Genomic DNA, 8517 nt, shown 5'->3' on the forward strand with positions numbered 1-8517 from the left:
GGGGCTCACTAGCAGCGCTGACGTGCCGGTTGCTATGGTACTTGTGGGATTGTGGAAGAGGATGGTTTTCTTCAGTGATGGTCACCATGGGATCCTGGCAATGGAAAGGGGAAAGACACAGAGGCTGAATGAGTGAGGGGAAGGTGGGGGACGATGTTCAGTTAGGTTCCTCCGAGCACAGTTTCCCCAACTGATCCTTTTATTGCCCTATTGCTACTTACAGCCCCAGTAAAAGATGGGAGAAATCATGATGCAGCCCACAGCCTGGTCCCCCCATTGTATGACACCTTTCCTTCCGTAGGGGTAACTGCACCGACCCCTTTGCCTTCTACGCACTCCCTAGAAAGACAAAGGAATGGTGCCCCCCCATCCTAAGTCCCGGCGTGGAGATGGCCACAAAGAGTTGCCAAGAGCAGTTGTGCTGGCTATGTTAAGTGTGCTACCTGTAACTTCAAGGCATGAAAACATAGTTTTGGACGGGCTTGGAACTTGTCCTCCCTAGAGGAAAGTGCAGGGTGGGGATCTTTGTTACTTTTAGCATTGGCTAATGGTCTGATTGTACTAGTGCACTGGGACAACCCTATGACCAATTATGCTAGAATACCTTTAAATAGCTACAAGTCAGTGACTGGCTCTGCCCATTCAGCCTCACTCCTTCATTTATTATTACTCATCCATCTTTTTACTTGGTGTTTGTACAGAGCCTAGCACATTGGGATCCTGGTCCCTGACTGGAGGGCCTCAGCACTAAATAATCATCAATTGGCTCAGCTGTCATTTCCCATCGCTCTGCTAATACTACATAGCTGTAAATTCTGTTTGGAAGTTTCCTTCATCCAAGTTAGAGGTTCCTACAGCCTCTCCTCATGTGGTGTCATTCCTGTAGTCCCAGCAGAAGGGCACATGTACCACTTTAGTCCCACTTAAGATATCAAAAATAGGATTTAAGTGGTGTGTTGGCCCAATGCTGAATTTCACTCATGAATAATCCCAATTACTTCTTTTGAATAAAGACTAACAGCATCAGTTAGGGTCCCAGGATTCAGTCTCTTGGTGCTATTTCTCACTCCCAATAGACTAATTGTTTTGACTAGTCATCATCTCCTTGGACCTGACCAATCCATCTAGCCTGCATCTTCAAATTGCCTGTATTAATGAACACAATTGTTTGTGATTTAAATTGTGAGTGATTTGTAGAAATAATATAATTTGTTGGAGTCTGTGGCTATTTCCTTTTTTCCACCATCCTCTTTAGATAATTGGCTAATGGAATATTTTCAAGAATAAATGCCTTATAACCAATGTGGGTAGAGCAGCCACAAAACAGTGGATTAGGGTACATGTTTGAAATTTTGTAATGTCTACAGGCAAATAGAGCAGGGGTGTGCATGCCGCCCAATATGCCTTGTTGATGGTTCTACAAGTTATGCCCTTTTCACTCTCTACTTTAAGCAGACTACCATGGTAAATATAAAGAAAAAGACACAAAAAAACCTTTATATTTTCCTTATTCCTTTGACTTGTTACTTTATTTCATTTTGGTGTATTTTCTATTTAGTGTTGGGACTGTAAGGTGGGGAACTGAGTCACAAGTCCATCTAATTTAGGCTTAACTAATTTTTGCCTTTATTAACATTTCAGACAGAACTATTGTCACCTATGGTGTCCAAAAACCCATTTATGTCAGACAATAAACAGATAAGACTGAATAGTTAGGGGTCCCAAATGACTGCATACTGGGGAACCAGGAAGTTCTCCTGTACTTCATGATGGTCATTGCCACCTCTGGTCTTGTCCTTCAATCCCACTCCTTCAGTTTCTTGTCCAATGTTTCTCTGATTGAGCCTTGTTCACTTGAGTCTTTTTATACATTTCCTCTGTACACATTTCTTAACCTTTCTCCAATCAGCTTTAAACACATTAAGTATTTTCTCGTGTAAACCCATACACCACACATACGGAAGCTTCCATGTTTTTTGCTGTTTAGACACTTTCTATGCCATTCTGTTCCATGTCATAGAACCTGCTCCTGGGTTTTCCCAGTAAAAAGGAGACATTTTTTTTGTCGTTACAAGATTGTGTACCTTTTACCTAAAATCTTCCAGCATAACATGTTAGTTTGTCCTCTCATCAATGACATCATTTTTAAGCCGATCAGCAGGTCTACATAAGAGAAGAATTGACAAAACCACACTTAGGTCAGCAAGGCCCTGGCCTCAGTATTACCTCATCTAAACTCATTTGCTAGCCATAATTATAAATTATTAAAATGTAACTAACAAAGCTCTTAACCTTACCATTTAGCAATTCTGCATTTGTATATTTCAATAATATAGGTCAGTATATGTATATCATCCTTCCCCTTAATCTACTTGGAGGGCTAGGAAGTGTCACAGCCTCAAAACGTCAATACTTTCTTTATCTCCTTTAAACATAGCTTTTCAGTAACTTTTTCACTCAAAGTGCACCCTTATGTTTGTGAATCATTACAAAAAAAATCTTCATTACTAACTTTCCCAGTGTTGCATTTTGAGGGGTGGCTATTTCAGGGCCCTAATAATCAATTGTTCCCCAACATTAGATTGTAAACTCTTTGGGGCAGCTCTTAACATTATATGTGTGTGATGTGTAGCTCCAAGCACTACCACAATAAATAAAAAATAAATACATACATACATACGTACATAGTAATTTTCTTATACTGCCCTCATTTCTGATACCGTATCTTATACTTTAACTAATCACTTAAGGATCAGTTCATCCAGTTGTAGTCCTGTCTAGCTTCATTGATTTCAATGGCGTTGGAGCAGTTTCAAACTGGGATAGGGCCAGGGTAAATCAAGCCCTGAATATTTTCATTCTCCCTATTTTTTTTGTGAAGCAACCCAGATATAACTTAATTATTTAAATGACATATTTTGGAAAAAGTGCATTTGCTTTTTGTCACTAATAGAATGAAAGCCTTTTTTATTACTATAAATAATTTTCTCTCTTCTGTTACTCTACATGGAATGTGGCTTCTGAATATAATGTAATAGCTTGGAGAATCAACTGAGAAGTGTTTTCTTTTGGTTTTACTAAATAAGTGGGACTTTAATATAAAATAATTTTAATTGTTGACATTTTTAAATTAAAAAGCCCCCAAACTGCTGCATTGTCTATTGTTTAATTATCTACATGTGACTTGTAATTGTTTTTTAAGTTGAACAGAAATATAATCATTAAATGTAATGACATCCCTGGGGTATGTCCACAACACAAAATTCCCACACAGCGTAACTCAGTTTGTTGCAATTAGTTTTTTCCCCAAGAGAATTCCACAGCTAGAACTCCTTGCAAGCTGAGAGCACTTCTCATTAGCTTGTCTGTGCATGCAAGCTAGTACACACTATACATGGCTTTACCAAGTACTGCTAGTTCTTCTGTTGGTCACTACACATTCCTAATGATATCCTTTGCACTTTTTGTGTGATGATTGCAAAGCACTTTACAGCCAGTAATTCTCATGGTACCCTGCCAAGGTGTTTGTGTTATTGGTGTGTCTTTTCCTCTTTACATAATAATAATAATATGTAGAAACCACACAGGAATGGTAGCATCCCAAATAACTAACATCTTCTTTACCATTTCCCTATTCAGGGTCAGCGGCTGTCACAGTCTTCTTCCAAAACTCATGATTGTATGACTGGTTGTCATGCAAATTGGTCTCTCTACAGTCTGCTGGTATCAAGTTTATGTGCCAAGTCTTTGGTCTCCCCCTTGGTCATCTTCCATCCACAATTGTTGCAAGAGCCTTCTTACCAATATAACTCTTGGGTCTCTGCTGGAGATGTCCATACCAACACGGCCTAGCCTTCCCCAACTTGTCTTCAATTGGGGTGACCTGCATTAGACCCCCCATAACCTCATTTTGTTTCTTATCACTAGCTAACTAGTAAATAACTATTTACTAAATATACACAAGCGTGCTAGGCCAAACTGCATACAGACTGCTGCTCAGACTGCTTTCCGGCATCTTCTATTACTCAGAACGCAGTGAGAATCCTAGAGGGTTAACAAATATTGAAATGGGTACTATTCTATTCCTACACAGTACAGTTAATATGCATATTATTTACTCAGATGAGACAAAGAGATGAAGGGATCCAATTCTGCTCCAATTGAAGTCAGTGGCAAAACTTCCATTGACTTCAAAGGTGCAAGATCAGCTGCCAAAGTGGGCAGTGACTTCAGTGGAGATACATGCTGTAAATCTGGAGTATCACATCAATAGCAATGCAGCTGACCAATCATGGATAAGATACAAAGGCAGAGTCAACCACTTGCTTACTTGGTCACGCTCACATCTGTCTCCATTAAGTGTCTAGACTCTCAAAGCCAGTCACTGCACAGCTGCTGCCCTGTGAAAAGTGGACATAATGAAAAGAATTTAACCTGTGAGTTTAAGTCAGCATTTAAATTTGGTTGTGGTCCAATGATTCCAGTCGGACGAACACAAATAGGTTTGACAATGGCTAATGAACACTCAGGCATGAACACTACAGCCTCCTGCCCTGCGTGCAATGAATAGCAACTAGCTCAAGCCATGTCAGACTTTGCTGCAAATTATTCTCTTGCAATCAGCCAGAACCAGTATAAGTTGTGTGTGAATGAAAGGGTCTTTTGGTCTGGCTACTGGGGAATATGTTTGTGGAGGACATCAGGGCCTGATATTGAAAGAGACCTCTATTCACACTGCCAATTTGTGGGTTCAAATAGAGGTAGGTGTAATTTTGCAGTTGTGAGTGTGTTCTGGTAGTTAGATGTATGTGACATCAGTGACACCTGCAATTATTTGTGTCTGCAAAAATATGCCTGTATGTATATGCTCTTTCAAAATCACAGGCACAAAATGGAAGGACACTTTTCAAAAACAGCCTCAATGTATCCTTGCACAGTTTATAGAACAGGAATGTTGATGGCAGCTTGACCATGTGCCAGCTTCATTCTAGAGTATTTTTCTTTACGTAATTTGGGGACCTATTTTACTGCTGTTTTTCCTCTTCAGTTTTATTCCATTATTTTCTGGTGATTGTCAGAGAATGAGAATGATCTAAAGATCATAGTTTTCTGCACCTTTCTTGTCAAGCTTGTTTTCCGTAGTGGAAAGTAGGGGAAAAGGTAGCAGAAGTATTGTCATTGGACACTCATTTTGGTGGACTATTGTATCAGAGCATGGCAACTGCCATAATGGATCACCCCACTGTTTCATCAGCTCAGGAATCCAGCCTCTGGCAATGGCTAATGCTTTAGAAGAAGGCAACATCCCTACCCTTTTATAATACACCTACAGAACTGTATACTTTAGAGGTGGAGATTCCCCTCCTGACCCCTGTATTTATAGGTTTGTTTGCTCTTCTCATGAGCTTAGCTTGCATAGTTACAAATGTTATCACTGGTCATAAAATTCTTCAGCCCTTTATAAAATCCAGCTACACTATTTTAACTCTGTTAATAGTGGAAGATGGCTGAGGTCAAAAGCCTCATTGATATTTCCAATGAGCCTGAAAATTTAAATGTTTTTATTATTCTGAAACCATCCACCCTCAAACAAGACATTCGCATATCCTTGAACCAGTTTGTCCCAAATGCCATTGGCTATTCCGTTTCAGAAGTTGCACAGTTTGTTCCTGGAGCTATGTCTGCTGTTTAGTATTTTGTAACTCTCTCTGCAGGGGAAAGAAATTCTTGCTTAGACTGGATCTGTTTTGATTTGTGCATTTGTCTGACTAGGGCTTGAAGTCAACTTCATGTTCATTTTTTGGCAGCTGTCACAATCTCAGGATTATAAAATCCTTCACCCTGCCAATGAGTTCAGTGACAAAACCAGACAGACATCAGGTATCCCAAATGGCACTGACTGTAGACAAAAAAAAAAAAAAAAAAATGATGTGCCAAAATACTAGTGGGTTTATTTTAGCTAGGGTGAGCTGAGGAAATAAATCACATGATTAAATATTATATGTTGTTTGGCAGTTAGCAGCTCATAATGCCTCATAATGCCTCCTAAGTCTGGGGACCATTATGATAAAGGTACTTTTAATGATCTCTAACTGGCTTGTCACTCAGTATGCACTGTGTGCATCTGTAAGGCCATACAGTGGGACCAGGATTTGGCCCTTACTGCACATGTGATATCATGGTTTAGGGGTTAGAGCACGGGACTGAGAATGCGCAGTCCTGAGTCTCTTCCTAGCTCTGCCACTGACTTGATGTGTAACTTTGGACAAGCCATTTAGCCTTTCTGGGCCAAATTCAGATCTGTTACACCAGTGTAAATCCAGACTAACTTCACTGACATCAGCCAAATCCATCACTAGTTTAACTCCACAGGGTTGTAAGCTACACAACAGATGAATTTGGCCAACATGCTTCAAAAATAGGTCCAACACGTAAATTACTCCCTACTCTACATCAGCACTGAATTTCACTCTGCCTACATATGATGGGGTGGACAGGTCATTTGACACACCTGGGAGAGGGTCCCACAGGCCTATCAGACCCCACTCAAGTAGTCCCTTGGGAAGAGACCACACTAAAGTTTCATTTGTTTTTGGTGAAATACCCAGCTGGGGTTTCATAGTCCCAACTGGGAGTGCCCTGTGAGTCGAGCCAAGCAGGTAATGCTGAGCCTAGTTGGGTTCAGACCCTCAGGCCTTGTCTACACTATAATGTTTTGCAGGTGTAGCTTTGTCAGTCAGGGATGTGAAGACCCCCTCCTCCCCTGAGCAACATAGCTATGCCGCAAAACCCCCAGTGAAGCCTCAGCTCTGTCAACAGAACAATGCTAACATAGCTAGTGTTGTTCAGGGAGGTTGTGTTACTATGCCAGTACAAAAACTCCTTACAGCTATACTGGACAGGGGCTGGCCTACTCTAATAAGGGAGAGAGAAGCCAGGATAATGAGCTGTGGAGACAGAGCCTCCAAATCAAACAACACTGATAAAATGGTTGTTAGTCATCATGAAGGGAATATGGCCCTTGCATTCTTTTGGTTGAACAAAAACCCTGTAAATCAGAATCCTCAGAGAAGGTCCTTGGTTTGCTTAACCTGGACTCTGCGGACCCTCTTTCCACCTGCTCATACCCCAGCCATGGCACTCACTGTAACACAAAGTCACCAGGCCTCAGGGCCAATGGACTCTATTCTTATGCATTTTAATGCATGGAACCTGGACAAGGGACTCGAGCCTTTGGAGATAGTGCATTTGGGACAAGCTGAACCGCTGTGTTTGTGGCAAATCATCTTTGCCTTATTTTTTAAAAGGATAAAGAATGAATTTCAAAGGGAGGGAAAGTTGACGATAAAGGTTAATACAGAATTAATCAGTCCAATATCGGCTTTATAGAAAAACAGATTTCCCTGATAACATAGGGCCCAGTACTGTAGTCCTTAGTAAGGCATGCCTTCTGTTGGCTTCCCTCAGAGTTATGATGGAGTACAGACTGCAGGATTGGAGCCAAATAAAGAGAGGAAGGATTCCTTTTCATGCTTATACATCTTCCATTAGCAAAAGAAAAGTGTTATGAAGAGTGCCACTGCAAGCATTAGAGGGTTGAATAATCCAGGACAAAGTAAAAGGTTGAGGAATTTCTTTTAAAAATCTGACACACGTGCCTGAGTTTGAGCATGAAATATTTTTTAAAAGCATAGGTGGGAGACAGTCTTTGTTCCTTCTATTAGAAAAGCAGAGGTGTCACCTTGCTGCTCTTTTTCTTCTGACTCACAGAAGATTGGCTACTGAAGTTAGTCCTGATTTTATAAGTAACTAATGGGTTAGAGAATGAAAGCCAAATCTTGGTGCATGTAAATACACCCCCTCTGATGATGCTAGCCTCCTAGAATATAATGTAACCTTAGAAGTTGTTGCATGAATTAAAGCCCGACCTTGAGGGAAGGTGCTGGGTTTACCATTGGGATTTTATAATGTTTCTTTGGGAGATATATCCCCAGCATAAACTAAAAAAATTATCTATATTCTTGGGGACTGGTTCTCCATAGTATTAACCATGTTTTATGCATGTGTAACTCCATTGGGTTGCACTGTCATAGAACCAGAGTAACATAGTCGTAAATCCATCCCATGAAGCTTAATTCTCTCCCAAAGAGAATGAGTCAGATCCTCAGCTAACATAAATTGGCATTGCTCCACAGAAATCAATGGAGCTACCCCAGTTTACATTAGCTGAGTTAGCATGAGGCTAACACAACAATACTTTCAACGTCTTTAGACAAATGACCTTATTACAGACAAATTTCTCTTGTCAGTGTTGATATACCAATAATTGCAACTTGACATGTCATTGTAACGAACCAATCAATGTACCTGGACCAAGTGGAGGTCATCTTTGCACAGCATAGACAGATACTGTAAGGAGAGTAGTCCACCTCTTGGACTCTAGTCAGAGGGTCAGCATTATTTAATTGGTTCTTTGAATACTGCCAAGGTATTTGACTGGATAGAATGGCAAGGCTT

The 8517-nt window shown here is 40.6% G+C and overlaps 1 long non-coding RNA gene across 1 annotated transcript; it reads right to left on the reverse strand.

The window, feature by feature from the left end:
• Window positions 1-1602: 1602 nt before the first annotated feature.
• LOC135976022 (uncharacterized) lies at window positions 1603-4409 on the reverse strand. Its single transcript, XR_010593269.1, has 2 exons — window positions 4331-4409; window positions 1603-2163 (listed from the first exon to the last, which is right to left on the reverse strand). It is a non-coding gene; the product is annotated as an uncharacterized LOC135976022 (long non-coding RNA).
• Between the last annotated feature and the right edge of the window lie 4108 nt (window positions 4410-8517).

The sequence above is a fragment of the Chrysemys picta genome, chromosome 1, assembly GCF_011386835.1.
Source record: "Chrysemys picta bellii isolate R12L10 chromosome 1, ASM1138683v2, whole genome shotgun sequence".
In the NCBI taxonomy this organism is placed as follows: domain Eukaryota; kingdom Metazoa; phylum Chordata; order Testudines; family Emydidae; genus Chrysemys; species Chrysemys picta.